Genomic DNA, 19,202 nt, shown 5'->3' with positions numbered 1-19,202 from the left:
GTATTACCCAACATCCCTTCATCAATATGACTTAAACGTTCATTTATGAGTTTCATTATTTCCGTCTTATTTTGGTCGACATTATGCGAAGCAATATTATTTTTTTAAATTCCCCACACATTTTGTTTACATTATTATACTAGATTATACGTCTTTTTACATTCTTAGTCCACACTTTTATTTATTGTCCGCGTACCCCGAGATCTAGAAAATATGTAAGGAGTATTTAATTCATCTTAGATATTTCACCTCATTTATTTCTTAGATACTGTCAACGTCAATTTGAAAAAACTTATGAGAAAATAATGAAAAACTGTAAAATGTAATAATAAAAAGCTTTGAATGTTGTTTCATTTTTTGAAACGCTACCTGACTCCTTAAACATTTTCTCCGTGAAGGACTAGACATTTTCGTAAACGACTGTACCCATAACAAAAAGCGATAAGAACACGTCATGCTCGGACGACGTCACTGTCACACGAATGAAAGTTGTATATTTACAAGCCGACCCACACATAGGGCCGCGCGCAAATCTGAGTTGAACTATCTATAGTTACTTTTGGATGATATATAGTTTAAAAACTTACGAAAAAGCAGATAATATGATATCAAAAGTTCATAAAAATGCAGCCGTGGGTGGTCTCGAAGACAAGATAGAATTTAAAATATCGTAACTTAATTTATTATGGATGATAGAAATGATATTAAAAGGCAAACTGTTCTTAATAAACTTGGACTACTTTCACCACACAAAGAACTTTAATCTGAACCAAATGCAGTCTAATGAATCAACTATTGATTTATAAAGCAACGATTTCTCAACTTGGTGATTTTTCACCAAGTAAGGAAACATGCTGCGCCAATCCCAAATTAAAAAAATGGGATAAAGGCAGAAGGAAGATGATGATAATGAAGGAAATTTATTCATAACGAAGTGCAGTGTAACAATTCAATGATTTCTGAACTTGTTGATTTTTCCTTGAAGTAAACAGGTCTTAACACACCAATAACAAAGAATAATAGCCGAAATGCAGACAAAATGGGTCTACAGGGTCCATAATGTACTATATTATTATGTAACACCTTTAAAACATATGGAGTGCAATAAACGTATTGAGTATTGAGTATTGAAAACAAAACTACAGTTCAGTCGCTCTACAAACCTAAAATAATAATAATATGTCATTGTTATTCGACCTTGAGAGGTACGGTAGCGGACTCGCTTACTCTCTACAAACAGTTTAGTAGATATCAATGTGATTCATAAAGTCGTGAAGATCTGTTTACTGTAGATTAAACTGCAGTTTCTGGAAGTGAAATTGTATTTCTTTCTTTGTTTTCCTTATAAGTTTACCTCTTACAGTTCTGATTTCTTAATAATCCTTGCAAAACAATAACTACTATGAGACTAGCTTACATTAATCTCAGCAGATGTTTCAAATTATTGCTTCAGACGATATCAATGAGTTCATTATAACATTTCTTATAAAAATTGAAGAAAAAAAATCTCAATCTAGGTATCTTCAGAATGTAATCCAACGGTTTATTAACGCAAGTCTAGAATATAACACAGATAACACTATTATTTAAAGTAGAAATGAAGAAAATAGTCCAAAGTAATAATTTGATGAAGGCAGATCGGGTACACCAGTTGAACAATGGTCTAAATTTCGCTGAATCACTGTAACCAATGATGTTGAGTGGTGTAAGTGAAGAGAATTATAGAATTTTCTCAATGACATTATATTCCAGCATTTACCTTTTTAAATACACTGGTGCATCTTAATGGTAGTAGAAGATGGTGCCAACCTGCATTCATTGTAAAATAGGATAATATTCCTTCAGTTGACTATCAAGACAATACCAGAGCTGTAATAAGCAATCTTAAATAACATAAAGCTGCCAATTGCCAAGAAGATACAATAACTAAAGAAAGAGCTACATCATAACTAGAATCTATCAACCGTTATGCCACAAAAACATACTCCATTACCAGAGGATTTTAAAACCTTTCGACCAACAGTAGTAAGAGAACTGATAATAATGTTGAACACAAGAGACAATCCTTGGATCAAGGATACACAGAAACTAAAGGAAACGATAAGAACGAAAACAAAAGACTACCAAACTCTTGACTTACACCAAACCTTGGTAACGTACATTAGAAAGTGTCTGACGATCACAATATGGTCAATTTAGACAATTTATACATTATACATGCGTTGCGTTGTAATATTGATACAATCGAAACATTGGCTTGCGTGATGTACTTGTATTATAATTTCGTAGAGTATAAGTATACAGGAAGAGAAAATTTGTTTGGTAAAAGCATATTCTACCAGGTAAAAGGTAAACGAAACGGATGAAACGAAGGATTCATTGTAAAAGATGCTGACTGCTTGAGAATAAGCTAACGTTGCTATTTAACAATATGAAAGGAGAAAACATATGTGAATAGCATTGAATAAGCTAAGAACATATAGAGGAAAATACAAAACTTGCTGAAACTACTAAAGCATAATTGAAACAACATGACAAAAACATTTATAACCCTCTTTGACAATCGACAATCATAAAGCCAGCCAAGCTTGTAAACGAAGTATATTGCATTTAATTGAATATCTCTGTGTAAGTAAATATTTATCACGATTATTATCGCTAAACCAGGGAACAGCAAACTTGTCCTATTGAGAAACTATCAATAATTCACGATGTCACGGATACATTGCAGTTTCGCGTAAACACTAAATAATTTTATTGGTATTTCAACTGCCTTGAAACAGACAAATGAAATGTGGTCGTAAACCAATCCTATGTTGAAAACCAATAGAATATTGTTGAATGTTTATTGCAATAACCTTTTAAACAATTATCCTTGCTAATATTATAATGCGAAAATAAAGTGTCTATGGGTCTGTCGAGCTTTTACGACAAAAGTATTCAATTGACTCAAATGAAGTTTGGAACACAAATAGTGCAGAGCCTGACAAAAGACTAACAATAGTTTTTACCCGGCTGCAGAAAGTGGCTCTCCCGGGACGTGGTTGAAACCGCAAAAGACGTGTAGAAAAAGAATATTCTCTTTTCGACCAGTAACTTCTCACTACACCATAAAAGCCGTCTACTCACAGTAAGCTGATGACATCTAAACATTCAAAGTCCAAACATATCAGGTATCGATTTAAATCGATTCTGCAATCCGATTCTCGGAATACCAAGCTCGATACAGACGATTGTTTATGTTAGCATACCGAGATGTTCTAGGAAGCTGTAAGGTGGATCGTATCCGTCTTACCACAAAAACTTTTTAACGTCAGTTTAAGACTTGTCTAAAAAAATGTCAAATTATGACGTTGACATAAGGTTCATTTTGGAGCCACATTTTTTTTAGACAAGTGTAAAACAGTTGTTAAAGTTTTTGTAGTAAAGCCATATAAGTTTTATAACGCTGACATGAATTAGATTTTTTAGTAGGCTTGTTTTATGGAATTTTTGTGTCAGTGACTGTGAAAATGTGGGGGAAACATGTTTCGGTAGGTCATCTACATAAATCTCACAACAGAACGAAAGTTTTTATATTGGAAAATTATTAATTACGCTTGTGTGGAGGCCCAAGAGAAGAAGAAGAGAAAAGAATTGAAGTACCAGAAAGGAGTGTCAGACTCTTGCCGAAACTCACCTTTGTTAACTTTTGAATTATTTCCTCTTCCAGGGCAAGAGACAACTTTCGAACAATCCCGCAATACCAAAACAGAACTGTATAAGACGAGTACCTTATTTTCTGACACTTTTCACAGTTTTCACTCAAGAAGGAATCAATTTTATATCAATAACATTTCTGCGTATCTCCTTAAGGACACAACACACAACAACAGTACATTTTATGATACACCACCAGCCGAACTGTCTCTAGAGAATTCTTAACTTCCTCTACACACCACATGTTTTATTCTAACCATTAGTCATCTGTACATACGCAAGATTATGCGTTCAGTATACTAATTAAGTTATCTTTAACTGTGGCGGTTTGACCTTATGCAGTCATCAAAGGCTGCCGATGTGTTTACTAACATGGAAATAATTAACGTTTCCGATAACTAAGTTTGTCTACACCTGGATAAGTAAATTTTCATGGTATGATCGTTATTTTTGGAAATATCGTGTTTTTAAAGGGCCAAGCCCATTTTTTGCCAAATTAATGGTGCCTATCAGATAGCTACAGCAATTTTATGATAGGTTGACCTCCCTGATGTTTGTCGCTACTATTTTTTTTACTGATCAGCAATTTTACCCTTGAACATCAGGATCAGTACGTACCTATCTATTAATTTCAAAATTAAATCCACAATTTTGAAGAAAATACCCGTGCTATAATCATAAATATCTCAGCTTTATGAACAATACCAAACCAGCTGGGTATTCAGATTTAGCACTTACCCATTGGTATTCGGGCTTAGGAATTTATTAGATAATAGCTCGGCTATTGTTTATTGGTGCTGTTAGTACATTCCTGGGTCTGGAGGTTAAGTTTATCTCAATATCTGTCTAAGTTCTCGAAGGGACTTGCTATTTTAGCAGCTTTATTGAGACAAACATTCGTATTTAGGTAAAAACCAACATACCGTCAGTTGCACAAAGGTCCATTAAATTAAAGCTTCATTAAATCTATTGCTATCACTTATTATCTTGTTGTCAAAGAAAAAGACAGCAATAGATTTAAAGAAACTTTAATGGACCTTTGTGCAACTGACGGATAATGTATTATTTTTCTTCTACTGTTTTACTCGACTGTCAAGAAAACGTTCTAATGAGAGCAACATCGAAATCAGATCAGACTTTTACAGCAAAAGTATAAGATCCATGCTACTTCGCAGTTTCTAACACAATTAAGAGATGTAGAAGATGTTCCTTTGTTGCTAACTGATAAGACTGTCATACAGGAAGTGATGTCTTAGCATTCACATGAGATTAAATTACCACTCCTACCATTACGACCTTACTACCACACAACCACCATGCTACAAGTACATTAACGTACTTAAATATTACGTCATAATCATATACTGCTCGGTCTCAGCACCACTTTTTTTACCAACTTACGCCATCAAACCAAATACATTTTAATAAGAACAAAACGCTACATATTCGTACTTGAATTATTTCAAACCAGTTTTTTCAATTCGACAAATAACTGAGAAGTTACTATCGTTATCTTTAGACGCACAACGGACTCATTATCTGCAAAATTCTAGGTTCACTTACCACGGTAAAATAAACCATATTTCAGGAGTAATAAGGTTGAATATGAAAGTGATACGCCTCGTAGTTAGTAAGTTTATATTAGAAAGATTGACAGTAATGCTACTGCTCCACCTGCGTCTTAACGCGTTAAATTTTGGCATTACGCAGATGTGGCCAACGTTTTAATGGCAATTTATACTAATGGCATTATTAATAGCATTAAACGTTAAGCGATAACTCGGGTGTCGGTTTTTTGGACACATCAAAGGGTTTTAGTGCGTAGCTTAGAGCGCTAAGTGATGTTGGCTACATTAATGCCATCTCATTGCACGCATGCAAGGACGAGTGTAGATACTTTGTTTAAGTTGTAACTGCATTTTACGAGCACGATAATGGAATGGTCAAATGAGAAAGCTTTAGTTTTTAGAATTATTTTGTGTGTCTGAGTTTAACCTCTTTAATGTGTGTTAACGCGTTACTTCATGAGGGATTAACTCTTTGCGGAATTGTACCTAAGTGTAGCCAACACGCATTTTTAATGCAATAAGTAACGTGTAGTTGGCCATTGACATTAACGTTAACGCTAACGCAGGTGGAGCAGGAGCATAACACAGATAAGTTAAAGTAGTCTTAATTGAAACAAAGTGTTCTTGTTTATTTATGAAGGAGTAGTTTTACTACTGATGTCTGTTTAACTGGTTGTGAATGAGGTTTTATGTGTGGGCTGTTAGCGCCAGTTTTTTCTAGAAGTTTGTGTTTGATTCAAATGTGATAACAGATTGATATGTGATAAGCTGAAGAATATCGTCCAGTTATCGTTGTTATGCCCGTTTTCACCAACAATCCCTTAACGTTTCCCTAACTAAGTGTCACTTAGAATAAGGGCTCCCCCAATACTTAATGCCCATTTTCACCAACAAATACCTAAATTAAGGGATCCCCTAAGAGCATTTACGGAACACTTAATAAGAATTTCGTTTTCACCAAAGTTTAGGTATCCCTTACCCATAGTTATTTATGTCAAAATTGGGAGAGCCCTTATTCTAAGTGGCACTTAGATTAAGAGATTGTTGGTGAAAATGGGCATAAAGGTATAAGGGACACTTAAAGTTTGGTGAAAACTAAATTAATATTAAGTGTTCCCTAAATGTTCTTAGGGAATCCCTTAAATTAAGGTATTTGTTGGTGAAAATGGGCATAAGTTCACTGTCCGTAAATAACAATTGTTATTGCAAATCACGGGGTTCTGTGTAGTTTTAACCAGACTTGAATTTGAACAAACTTTTTTGCATAATAATGCAATTTTTTTTGTCAGCGTTCGAGGCGTGTGGTCCTAATCAAAATGCTGACCTGTCTACATCATAAATTAGGTTATGCAAAAAACTTTGATTTACCGAATTATAGCTCGCCTCGGTCCTAAATATAGTCAGTTAAAGGGCTTCCGGAGGGCATACTCTTCAAAGATGATTATGGACATAAAAACTAGTTTGTAGTTATAGTTTTTTTTAATGTTACAAATATGTACTTACTTACATATTGAGTATTTTATATACATAAGCTGTAGGAATTTACATATGTTTGTTGGTAACAGTTTGTCGAATCCATCTTATAATCGCAACTCTACCAATTTAAATTGGAAACTCCTGATGGATGATAAAACCTATTGTGACGGAGCGAATTTATACTTCTGCCTACGTATCTCTTCAATGTAAAGTATACTAATATTAAAAAACTCGAGACAATGAAAGTGAATTGAGTATCACGGACAAGGAAAGTGTCTCAGTGTTGCTGAGATGAAATTTATCTCGAAGTATTGTTCCGAATCTGGCTAGACTTTGTCCTACATTCTAATTATTAGAAGTCTCAAAATGTTGCTTATTTATCATAGGTAAGAATGTTATAAAGCGTAAGAGTTTGAACGAGCTCATCTCAGGAACTACTGGTACAATTTGGAAAATTATTTCTGTGTTAGATAGCCCATTTATATGCTGCTAAGGACGTTTTATCACGATGGGAGAAGTAGTTAACAAGGAATGCGAGCAAAACCACGTGCGTGGGCTAGTCATGTGTAATTAATAATATCATCTCTATTTTCAATACTTATAAATCCCCCTTACTTAATTATTATGGTACCCAAAGATATAGCTATACCTACGATTTTATCTGACATTTATTAACTAGACACAGAATAACTGGTACCTTACCTAGTCGTTAAATTCCAATGAAAATCTCTATCATAATTTTCAATGTAAATTCTATGGCAATCTAAAGTGCTTAAAGTTCTTAGAAGTACATTATACTTGTAAATATAGTCGATAATGACGTCATTTTACGCAGATAAGCAGCGATGTAGAGGTAACCTATTGGATTTGCTTAACTTGTTAGCTACTGTGAAAATTTTATTTTATATGAAGTGTTTTATGAAAAGAATTAGATACTTAAGGTACTTAATTACTGATAAAAAAATATAGAAAGATCTATATATAAGAAGTTACTTACATAGATAAATAAATAATCCATAAATATATCCAAGTAGCTTCCGCCAGTAGTTGCACCAGCATCCCGTAGAAAGTACTTCGCGCACTAGGATTAAAATATATATATATATATTCTACAGCAGAGAGGCTAACTTAGAATTATCCAAAATGGTCTAGTAGTTTCTGGATTCAGCGCTAACAACAAACATACAAAATAAAAGTTCCGCACGAAACGAGAAGTTCAAGATCATATTGCCAATTGCCATCTACCAATTTGCTGAAGCAATAATTAATTGAATGATTGCAGTTACTAATTCATAATTATTTAATAACAGTCATGCTTTAGCCTAGCTATAAAATATTTTATTTTTCGTACAGTTTGTTCTGTCAACTTCGAAAGAATAAATTATTCCGTCAGCTTCAATAAATCTTATGATATTAATTTTCTCATCATGTAAAACGTGTATACGCCATGCCATATTTAACGAAAATAATGCAAATTCCCGCCATATCTATTGTCACATTTCAAGAACTCACGAAACGTTCGAATTACGAAAATTCAAAAAGAGAATTGACCGTGGAACTCCTTTTATAAAGCCTGGGAAAATTCGTGTCATTCGATCCGGCCAGCAACTAGGCAGAATAAATAGCTAAATGGTCGTGCGATGCAATTAGAAAATACTAGCTTTCCGCCCGCGGCTTCGCCCGCGTGGAATTCGGTTCACCCCTCCCGCTGTGGGTTAGCAGCGGTGAGGGAGTGTCAGACTCTTACTGACTAAAATCGTCGTGTTCCGTCCTAGGCCTTTTATATACCAGGGCCGCGGTACCTCTTTCGAACAACCCGCAGCCGCGGCTGGCCCTGGCGCTACTGGGCCCCACTGATTTCAAAACAGACTAATTCGCGGCGAACCTTAACACCACGATACAGAAAAGCACAACGCCATCTATCGAGCTATCGGGAAGCTCGCGATTGAACAATGAGCTACAGGTTAAAGCGCGAGATATCATTGCACTTCTTACGTATCTTAAAAAAAACAACGTCACCACGTTTTAAAAAGCTATCATTCCACTTCTTATGTATTTTAAAAACACATCGTTACCACGTTTTAAAAACACCCAGCGCCATCTATCGCATACCTCAAGAACGAAATAACTTAACTAATACTTATACCAATTAGTAATTCGTTGAATTATAGTTAATTCAGGATAAGTAGATGTAAAAAAAACAGTTAAGACGATAAAACAAATCGTACGTCATCCCTCGGGAATTCCTCATTTTCGAGGATTCATTATCGTATCATTTAGCTTCTAAAATATGTTCATATTCGTTTGCAATATATAAGTAGATGTAAAAAAAACAGTTTAGACGATTAAACAAATTGTACATCATCCCTCGGGAATTCCTCATTTTCGGGGATTCATTATCGTATCATTTAGCTTCTAAATTTACATGTTTATATTCGTTTGCAATATATTATCTTGTTTTAAACGACACACAGCGCCATCTACAATCCATCCATCAAGCAAACAATATTTTTGTTTTCCCTCGGGAATATCTATTTTTTTCGGGATAAAAAGTACCCTATTATTTAATCCGGACTTCTAACTTTACGTCTGCAAAATTTCAAAGCAATCGGTTCAGTAGTTACGGCGTGAAAGCGGAACAAACAAACAAACTCACTTTCCGATTTATAATATTAGTAAGGATAATATTTATTTTAGACTATTTGTTATAGGGCCGAGAATAATACATCTTCGGTGAATATTTCAACAGTCTACCTATCACGGTTCTTGAAATAAAGCCTAGTGACAGACGGAAGGGCAAACGGACAGCGAAGTCTTAATAATAGGGGGACCCTATTATTATTTTATACTTTCTGTACGGAACCCTAAGCAATGAGAGACGAGGCTATCGGTCGCGTGTTCTGGTGACGTCATTTGTCATGTCGAGACTATTACATTTGCGACATAAACTCTTGCGATTCGCATCACACAAATTACTCCTATTGTCGTTGATGGTAATTGTGAATTTCAACGAGGTATCGTTTAAAGAAATTGATAGTTATACCCATTTTTATTTTTGCTGGGAAGTTTGATACGCCACTTCTTCTTCGCATCAAAAACACATAGGAAGTGATGTATGGTGGGCGTTCTGGGGGCTGTCTTTTGGAAATGTTGACGTTCAAAAACTGCTGTATAACAGCCAAGTTTGTGCACCTAAACTATGAATCAGTCCAATACTACAACTGAAAATCGCATGAGAATCGATTAAGTAATTTTTAAGTTAGTTACAAACAGAGAGACAGTGGATTAATCTGATTATCATATTAAACGTGTTTCTGTCTTTCAGTAATTAAAACAAAATGCACTTTATTGCAAGATTGGTCATAAAGTCATAATTAAAATGAACAATAGCGCAAGTGTGTCAGATGTCAGATAGCAACGTATTGTTTCGAAAACTTCTTTACTAAGTATGCTATTTAAGAAATATCTAATTTTTAATTACCATTGATAAAATCAAGACTTTTGAAAAAACTGGTAGCCTTGGGTCATATATGATAGAGATCGCGTGAACTTTGCTTTCATTGAAATTAGAAACACATCCTTTGGTCCCAAAAATAAAATACATAACGATAGATACATAGTCAATTGGAATTTCAATATGTTATCAAATAAATATCATCACTTGTTTGCCATGCTTTCCCGGAAAAACGTGGAGTAATAACAATAAATTCGATTCTGGGGAAGGTAATAAACTTTAAGCGCCCGCAAATATTACTCTCGTTACCCGGATAAAACTGCAGGAACCCGTTACCTAGATTAATCCCATCCCGAATATCCCATTTCCATTAATTATTTGCCAATCCCGGATATTTCGTACTCCCAATCCAAAATGGCGGCCAAATGCCAAGAAAATGTTTGAAAAATCATTGTCTAATAAGTGCATTTGGCAAGCAACGTTATTCCATTACCGTTTAACGTTACCGACTGATCGAAAGATTTCAGTTCCCGAAATAGATTGGAAGCAAAGAAATAACTATTGTTTATACGTAGAAACATTCTTGCGTCTGTCTGATTGATTACGTCAGATTTGTTGGGAATAAATGTTATTTTAGGCAGGTAAGAAATTCTGGCTAGACTTTCTATTTATTTTTTACACAATCTCAGCTATAGAAAATAATATATTTAATATATATAACTTAAGCTTTTTTCTGCTCTGTTGCTACTAGTGTCCCGGCCAATGATAAATCTCTTTTGATCTCTTCCGCCTGCAGTTTCACCTGCGTCCCGTGAGAATTACTTCGGACCCAGAATTAGCCGTCCTCGGCAAAAGTTCTATATTCCTCAGATTAGCGCGTTCAAATTAACTCTACAGCTATAATATCAAGTCATAGAATATGCTGTTAGCCTGAACCAGCCATGAACTATCTTAAATCTTTCCAAAGCCTACGCACATAATAACTTAAGCAAGAGATATTATCTCAACTAGAAGACCACTGGCATTTAATTATCAAGTCATCGACTTTCGAAAAGCTTAAGTAAATCACTTAGTTTCACTTGGAAACAATAGCGCCCGACTGTCAAGTATTTAGGGCACCCATCTTTTAAAACAATGACGATTTACTCAATGTTAAACTCTTAGATCATGCGCATACTGTTTGTCGCGCGATTATTTAGTCGCAAGAATGTAATCATGTCCGACTCTTATCAAATACCTTGGTCCAATGTACATTGATGACGTTATGACGAAGTTGAATGCACCAAAAATACATGTAGGTACAAGAATTTGGTCAATATGCAGTAATGAGTAATGCCATTTAAATCAAAATGTGTTCATGTACGTCATTATGGACGATTGCACTTTTTTATTTAAAAACTCCTGTGATAAAGACATTTGTGATTTAATATGATACTTAGTGCAATAAAAATATCGATCGCTAGGGAATTCTATAATCGCTGGTTTATTTGCTTCTAAAACGCGATTATAAAATCGTGTCGCAAGAAATAAAAGCATTGTGCACGCTAAACCTTAACTAGTTTGTAAAGCAGCTAGGTATTTTCTTTGTTTCACATTCTTTTGTGAAATAGGCATAGATGGATAGGCTAAAGAGCTAACGGATGTTTCGAAACGAGAAGATAAAGCTGCATTAGACGTTTCTAAAACTTATGAGTGTCTATATGTAAAATCTGTTACATAGGTACCAATAGTGTAAAGCTGAAGACTTAACCAATAGAAATGAAAGTACAGGTCCTCATCATCATCATCATCATCAGCCTATCGCAGTCCACTGCTGGACATAGTACAAGTCCGATTTGAAAAATTCTTTCAGTTTGATAGCCAATTTATTGAGGAAGCCGATAGTTCAATGTAATTCTAATTGTTGCGTAGAGTAGTTCTCACTAAGTTTATCTAAGATCACGAAGTGGTTCCGACGGAAGATAGAGCCCTGAACAACAGTTATTATTATCACAGATTACTATAACAGTTACTGTATTATTTTAATGCCTTCTAAGAGATCCACATAAACTCCTTGGAATTAAAGTTCCTGGTAATGCACTCGGCTCTCATAATGTCGAATTTTACAAAGATCACAAATACAAGATATGTCATAATTATAAGCGTTGCCGGCTTTTGCAAGGGTTATCAGTTACCGAATTAACTTGTTTTTGTTTTTATGTGAAACCAGTCAGATAAGTTTGGCAATTTACTTCACCAAGTTTGCAACGAAAACCGTATATATAGTAGCGAGGATTTTTCTAAAAAAATAATAATGAAAAGAATGCTGTCGAAATTTTGGACCTTTAGTCCACTCAATGAGGGCTGGGACTCCTGTCTCATATAGGGTCACACCAACAGGACGAAGGCCGTTTTGCGTGAAATTGACGCATATTTCCCATCATTTATTCTCTTCTGTTAATTAAGTTCTATAAATTAAGTTCTGTTAATTAATTTCTGTTGCTCGTTGTTACTTTTTTAACCGACTTCCCAAAAAGGAGGAGGTTATCAATTCGGCCGGTATGTTTTTTTTTTTTTTTTTTTCTATGTATGTACATCGATTACGCCGAGGTTTATAGACCGATTTACGTGATTCTTTTTTTGTTCGACTCGATATAGCTGCCAGTTGGCCCCATAGTCATCAGGTCAGGATCTGATGATGGAAACCCTGAGAAATCGAGGGCAACCTTCGAAAGTTGTAGGCATACATAGAGTAAAAACTTGACACTCAGGTGTATGCCTGAAAGTACTATTCAACAGTGAAGATTTGAAGCTAACCTGATGATGGAGACCAGAGAGGGTCGAGGGAACTCGACAACTGAATATGTAAACTACCTCGTGTTTGGGCTTATATTATTTGTATTGACGAGATCTTTGTAACAGTGAAGGTTTGCAGCTGACCTGATGATGAAGACCATCAGAGAAGGTCGAGGGAACTCGACAACTGAATATGTAAAATACCTCGTATTTGAGCTTAAATTATTTGTATTGATGAGAACTTTCTACTTATGCGGATAATGACAGCTATTCGTATCACTGAAAAGCTGTAAGGGCGATTCTCTGTAAGCTCGTTCAGCTCCATACAATTTCTGTCCTGGCAATTTTTTTTTAAATTTGACAAAAAACCTAGTCCTATGCCAAAGAAAATTAACTATTCATTTAGTTAGACAAGGAGGCCCACTGAATTTGTACCTATTTTCCGAGTTATTAGCGATTTTCCAAAAAATCATGACAGGGGACTGTTTGAGGCATCAGGGGACTGTTTTGAATGTGAACAGAAACCCACATTTTATGACTTTTCTATGATCAAAAGCCATATATTTTGGGGTTTTATTACCGCAAGCATGACACGACATAGATCTAGATACGTCGCAACATAGATATTCCAGCAACTCCTGGTGATTGTTGTAAGTTAATATGTTAGCAGTATGAAGAGCGCTGAGCTTCATGTCTATGTGGCTGTGAACTATACAAAGACGTGTTTCGCCATTTTGAGCGTTTGGTTTGATAACCCATTTCTTTCAACTGCTTACCAATGACGTCGCCGGCCAAAAAGTCGTGGTAGACCTCGTGGGTAAAGAACCAACTTGTCAATTATGAGGGCGCGGCTTCGATTCCAGGTCAGGCAAGTACCAATGCAACTTTTCTGTATGTACTTTCACCAGAGACTGTGTTTCGGATGGCACGTTAGACTGTAGGTCTCGGCTGTTATTTAACATCCCTGACAGTCGTTACGGGTAGTCAGACGCCAGTAAGTCTAACACCAGTCGAACTAAGGGGTACAGGGTTAGGGCACGCCACCATAGCGGGGACCTCTTTGAGGAGTGGCTCGGGAGGAGTCACGGCGCCCTCATTTACCGCATGACGCAGGTCCTCACCGGACACGGTTGTTTTGGGAAGTATCGAATCGGTCGTGAGGTGGCGCCCGGGTGTCACCACTGTGCGGACAGTTTCGAGGACACGGTGGACCTCACAGTCCAGGAGTGCCCTGCATGGGAAGGACACCGCCGGATCCTCGTCGAGGGCGTCCGGCCCTGGTTCAGGCCATGGTCCGGGGCGAGAGGAATGGGATGCCGTCGCCTCCTTCTGCGAAGCAGTCATGCTCGAGAAGTAGGCGGCGGAACGACAGAGTTCGCATCTCTCATCCCGGCTGGACCAGGTAGTCACCACGGGCGCCGGGTTGCGCGAGACGACTCCCGGCCACCGTAGGCGTGGGTCTGTGGGCGATGAGTTCGGATGGTTCATCGTTCCTGCGTCTTTTTAGACAACAGACCCGTGTTGGTGGCGTGCGTAGTTCCACGCGCTCCTCAAGTTGATGTCAGCAACCCTAGCTAGGCCCAGCAGGGCATAGGGCCGCTGGGGCTGCGGGGCTGTACGAAAGAGTTACCACGGCCCTGGTACATTAAAGGCCTACGACGGAACACGACGGATTTTTAGTCAGTAAAAGTCTGACACTCCCTCACCGCTTCTGACCCGCAGCGGGAGGGGTCATTTGATGATTTTTAGCGTCGTTAAAAAAAGTCGGTTGCACGGGTAACTGAGTTGTGGAGGTCAGATAGGGCAGTCGCTCCTGCCGCGCTGCTTCTCTCTTTTTTTGTAGTAATTCCTCTCGGGATAGCTTCTTCTTTTTAGGGGCCATATCACGTGCGTTCGATCAGCCTGTGTAATATATTTCAAGTTCATAAAGGAAAAAAATAATGCGATGCAATGATAGTTTGATTCTTAAATTATTAAAAGAGACTAGCGAATACATTTACACAAACAATTCATGAAAACTATTAAACCAATACGCAGAATACACAGTCCCCTGTTTTGTTAAACAGTCCCCTGTTGCGTTTTTTGGCAAAGGACTGTTGCCAGAGGACTGTGTATTTCAGTTAGATTTCACAATATTTATGAAACCGATGTCTTATAGTTTTTTAAGAACCTACCGATCAATTAAGGCACAAATAATGTAACAATTAACTATAAATAGAGATAATTTAAGTAATTAAATTACATACAATTATTTACCAGAGGCCTGTGTGAGGTAGCGGCCCAAACGCTTGTTAACCTCACAAATGACGCTCTAACATTAAACAGAATGGCGTATCGTTACCGCATTTGATTAGTTTGCCAACTTCACAACAATTGCATTTCGTTGCACTAATAAAACGATTGTAAAATATTATAGTTTTTTTTAAATATTGATTTAAATTTTTGGCAGGGGACTGTATTAAAATTCTCAGGACAAAGTTTACAGGAGTTTATTAAAATGAATAAAGTTGTAATGAGTGCTTGTTTTACGAAAATAATATAATTTCATTATTTTTGTTTGTGATATTAACTGCCAAGTGAATGTAGTTTCATCAAGTTTTTCGGAAATCGCATTTCTAGGTGTAAATGCAGTGAAAGGGACAGCCAGGGGACTGTATTTTTCGAGCTTTTAAAACGTATAGAAAAAAAATTAAAGTAATTATGTTTATAAAAACAAAGGGCCCGTGAAGCTTCAGGGTTAAAGTTTCATAAAATGTGATTTTTTAAATAAGAATTAAACTATTTATTGAAAAAATCGGTCCGGACAGCCGATTACGAGCTTACAGAGAATCGCCCGTAAATAAAAAAGTTTTTTACAAAAAAATTTAACCGACTTCCAAAAACACTAAAAAGCCAAAAAAAAAACTCTTTTTAGGTGCATCTGCCTAGAAGTCGGTGGCAAAATTAACTTAGGAACATCCATTAGACACCGACTTCTAGGCAGATGCACCTAAAAAGAGTTTTTTTTTGGCTTTTTAGTGTTTTTGGAAGTCGGTTAAATTTTTTTGTAAAAAAGTTTTTTATGTCTTGATCCTTATCCTATGTTCTCGTAAATAAATGTATTTTTGTCTACGTTTCTCGTCTTTTCAAAGTGGCATATCTAAAACCACATTCATCGCATTGATATGCTAATCTAACAAAGTCCAAATCAAAATCTACAGCTGCAACCATAAACCTACCTCTCAAACGTTCAGAAATATTGATATTATGTCCAACAGAGTCATAAACGTTCAGAAATTGCAATTCTCACAAAACCAGAGCCAGGTGTAACAATCTATTGGTGATGTATTTATTGACTATTGTAAGGTCCTTACCACGGCCTTAGCATACGTAATAGACTCGTTACAATTGCCTGGCATTGCTTGTAATTCCTACTTGCTAAAGGGAAAATAAATCTTTCCTTTTAGAACGTGATTGGGTTGTAAAGAAGTTATGTGAATACAATCATTATTATGTGTTTCCCACATCAAGTGTAGGGTACATTTTATGACGTGCTAAAACCACGGAATTCCTTGACACTCGTAAGGGTTAAGGATAAAGTTAAGGAGGTCATTAAAAATAAATATGCTTGCAAGAATGGCAAATGAAAAGGCAGGACGTGACAACAGCTAATGAAATAGAAGTATATTTATTAAATTCCCTGTAATTACATGACGTTGCGATGGCAAATACATAAGCTTAATATACCATTGCTCTAGATACGGCCAAATCTAAAAAAGCAGTAATGATCTTAATGCAATTACACGAAAAGCCTGAAGGCAAAACAAGAACAGCTAATAACATAAAGAACCTCTCAACTGATCCATCATTACGTCAAGATAATGCCCCTGATCTTCCTCAGAAACCATCATTGACCAGTTTTAACTTTCTAACGCCTACCATGGTTAAGCTACACCATATTAGTCATTATTCCCACTGTCTTAAGAGTGAGGGTCGCTTGTAGTTAAGGGATCTTGATTTATCTGCGCACTGGCAATTACACGATGACATCATTGATCGTCTAGACCGTTTGCAAGTTTTAACGTGTCCGCATTTAGGGATGCAAAAGATGAAGTACTACACTAAAAAGACACTTTAGGAAGTCTTTATGGGCAAAGTGGGCAAATAATCGTTTTAGATAACCTTAGAAGGTATCTTGCAAATAGTTGACAAATAAGGAATGGAATTTGGGTGTTCTTAAGAGGATAGAGGCTTTTGTTTTTGAGACAAAAGTAAACGTTATGAAGATTACAAATCTATGTGACTTTAAAAGGGACATGGAAACATATCATGCACAAAGTTGGATCATGAAATAGCAACAAAATAATTTTAACAAACTAACGAATGGTAATACGATTAGCATTTCTGAAAACCAATAAACCAGCTACCGATGAAGGCATGAAGGAAACTGTTAAGACAATTTGTTTAAACACCATTCCGGCTGAAATCGTGACTCGTTTACATTTAAATTTATGCTAAGCAACGTAAAATCTATATTGGCTGAATTCATTAGTGGCGTCGCTAACATTTGCATGGTTGTTGTGGATATGGTTTTTCTAATGGCAGCAGACGACCGTGTTGTATGTGGAACCAGCATATAAATTGGTACTAACCAGACTTTTAAATTCTTTACTTCATTGTTCAAAGGTACAAGAGAATGTCCACTATTATATTAACAAATAAATTCTTAAGGATCTAATTGTTTACTTAACTAGCCGTTTTCCTGCAGTTTCAACTTCGTCCCATGGGAACGACTGCCCGTACCAGGATAAAATATAGTCTATATATGTTACTTCGGAATATAGTATAGTTTCCCAACAGTGAGAGAATTTTTCAAATTGGTCTCGTCTCAGAGCTTTTAAGATAAATAAAGACACTAAAAAGCAAAAAAAAAACTATTTTTAGGTGCATCGGCCTAGAAGTCGGTGTCTTATGGATGTTACTAAGTTAATTTTGCCACCGACTTCTAGGCCGATGCACCTAAAAATAGTTTTTTTTTTGCTTTTTAGTGTCTTGGGAAGTCGGTTTAATTTTTTTGTAAAAAAGTTTTTTATTTAAAGCTTTTCAGTGATACGAATAGTTGTCACTATCCATACAAGTGGGAAGTTCTCATCAATACAAATAATTTAAGCCCAAACACGAGGTAGTTTACATATTCAGTTGTCGAGTTCCCTCGACCCTCTCTGATCAGCTCTCTGATGACCCTCGATCAGCTCCAAATCTTCACTGTTGAATAGTGCTTTTAGGCGTACACCTGAGTGTCAAGTTTTTACCCTATGTATGCCTACAACTTTCGAAGGTTGCCCTCGATTTCTCAGGGTTTCCATCATCAGATCCTGACCTGATGACTATGGGACCAACTGGCAGCTATTCCGAGTCGAACAAAAAAAGAATCACGTAAATCGGTCTATAAACCTCGGAGTAATCGATGTACATACATAGAAAAAAAAAAAAAAAAATATATACCGGCCGAATTGATAACCTCCTCCTTTTTGGGAAGTCGGTTAAAAAACATTTTCCTTTTTATCATGTTAATATATGAAAAGGAAGCCAAAAAAACATCAACCATCGTTTAAGACCGACAAACGAAGCTAATAAAATCCTCACACATCGAATGCATTTTTCTCACGCATCACAAGATTCAATTGAGGAGTCGCGACTAATATCTTGAACATGTGTGAAACTGGGACGCGGCTGCAGGATGCGTTTCAAGCCAATTCCGTTAATTATAGACTTGAGAAGCAGGAAGATGTAATGGATCAAGTTTTTGACATAGATAGGAAGTCGACAGTGCTTAGGGGCAATTTTGGGAATTTGCCGATTTAATAAAAAGTTAAGAATAGAGAGTTTGCTGATTCAACTGATATTGTAGTGTCAACTTTTACGATATGAATTGAAATGGTATTAAATAAGTTACTCATTCAAAGTCAAATCATTTCTTTCATTAAGGCCTTTACAAGCACTTATGAATGTCAAAAATTATAAATAGGTTTGATTCTAGTTGCCCATTCCAAAAGTAGCTTCCTATGGAGAAGAACGGGCAAGAAACTCCGTGGTTACTCTTTTTAAGTATACGAAGAGCATGGTAATTAAAATTGTGGATGACCAAATGGGAAAGGTAGACCAAAGAAAGGATGGAATGATTGACTAAAATATGGCTCTACAATTGCCTGAACTGATTCCCCTGTTTTAAATTTTGTGATCGGTACAAT

At 36.3% G+C, this 19,202-nt stretch overlaps 1 protein-coding gene across 2 annotated transcripts in view; it reads right to left on the bottom strand.

The window, feature by feature from the left end:
- LOC124642968 (pleckstrin homology-like domain family B member 2) overlaps positions 1-19,202 on the bottom strand; it is a 123,521-nt gene that overhangs the window by 91,124 nt on the left and 13,195 nt on the right. The window contains exon 1 of one of the 2 annotated variants that reach the window (XM_047181793.1): positions 3,680-3,697. The exons of the other annotated variant lie outside the window; for it this stretch is intronic. The gene's annotated coding sequence lies outside the window, so the exon portion shown is untranslated. Of the gene's footprint in view, positions 1-3,679; positions 3,698-19,202 lie in introns of those variants that run through there. 2 annotated transcript variants of the gene reach the window in all.

This window comes from Helicoverpa zea, chromosome 26 (assembly GCF_022581195.2).
Source record: "Helicoverpa zea isolate HzStark_Cry1AcR chromosome 26, ilHelZeax1.1, whole genome shotgun sequence".
Classification (NCBI taxonomy): domain Eukaryota; kingdom Metazoa; phylum Arthropoda; class Insecta; order Lepidoptera; family Noctuidae; genus Helicoverpa; species Helicoverpa zea.
This window is presented reverse-complemented; position numbering and strand designations above follow the sequence as displayed.